This window comes from Acyrthosiphon pisum, chromosome A2 (genome assembly GCF_005508785.2).
Source record: "Acyrthosiphon pisum isolate AL4f chromosome A2, pea_aphid_22Mar2018_4r6ur, whole genome shotgun sequence".
Classification (NCBI taxonomy): Eukaryota; Metazoa; Arthropoda; class Insecta; order Hemiptera; family Aphididae; genus Acyrthosiphon; species Acyrthosiphon pisum.
The window spans coordinates 18,998,052-18,999,299 of record NC_042495.1 but is presented as its reverse complement, the minus strand read 5'-3'; the positions used below and the strand labels follow the sequence as shown (position 1 = coordinate 18,999,299).

Sequence of the window (1,248 nt, the reverse complement as noted above, 5' to 3'; positions counted from 1 at the left end):
TATTGCCCGTGGAATCACTAAACATTTTATTTTACTTCTCTATCCCAGACAAGTGGTTTGGATTATGTTTTGACACAGCCTCTGACCGTGTTAACTAATTTACTGAGCATTGTTTACCATCACTAATTGTGAAATGATTACCTACCGCAGATTCTATGCCAGGTAGAAATTATTGAGACGATCATTTAATTCGAACATTTTTAGCCGTTATTCCCTTCTATTTCATTGATTTTTTGGAAATCTATATTTGTGAACAAATTAGCAAATTAGACTGACTCCATATTATTAAGAAATATAATCACTACAACTAGAAAATAATACTTACAAATGAAAATGTACGTTATGTGGCGAGGCGATACTTTGGATGTTTTACTGAAAAGAATACACTTATCCATGGTGATTTTATATTAAATTGTATGAATAGAACTCTATACGACTGTCCTGTAGTCTGTATATTTTGTTCGAGTTTCAAATAATCGCGATTCGCGAGTGATTCAAATATTTTTAAGTCGGCATACGAAAAAATAATAAAATGTTGTTATTTATTTGATAACAATTATTACTATCATAGTTCGTGGTACATATTATAGTGATAAGTCAGAATGATTATCAATTGGAGGTGGCGGGCATTAAATTTTACCGAAGTCCGAAACTTAGTGAACCAGGCTGCTCCACAACCCGCGATTTAAGAGGTAACACGGGCGTTTTACTGTCTATACAGTCTTATATAGCAATTTACGCTCTGAGTAATAAATTTTACTTCCCGTGTCTTTGTGCACGATAAGTAGTCGAAATAATGCTTCGCTTTTCATAATTTCCGCAATTATTACGTAATATTGGTTTCAGTTTTGCATGTACCTAAGTATACTCTAAGATAAATTGAAGTAAATAAAATGTTAAAAGAATTTGAAACCATAAAATTTTCAAAATATTTTGATTCATGTTGAGCAGTTTACCTATATTGGCATCATTATGTAAATAAATATTTTTAGTAAAACATGATAAATTAATTATTGCAAATGATAAATTCGTTTCACGTGATTTGCAATAAAATTTGAGATACCACGATTTAAGATATTATATAAAACCATGGTTGAAATACACCAGCTAATAATGGTTGTTTATTTCAACCCTGGATAAAACTGCTAGAGTCTGATAATAAAATAATAATATTCTCTCTTATTGATATGACAAATGTCAAATTTTAACATATTTTGTCAACAATAAACATTTTGAATTTTTTGAATT

The 1,248-nt window shown here is 29.9% G+C and overlaps 1 long non-coding RNA gene across 1 annotated transcript; it reads right to left on the bottom strand.

The window, feature by feature from the left end:
• Positions 1–116: 116 nt before the first annotated feature.
• Positions 117–503, bottom strand: LOC103309666. Its single transcript, XR_510796.3, has 2 exons — positions 326–503; positions 117–241 (listed from the first exon to the last, which is right to left on the bottom strand). It is a non-coding gene; the product is annotated as an uncharacterized LOC103309666 (long non-coding RNA).
• Between the last annotated feature and the right edge of the window lie 745 nt (positions 504–1,248).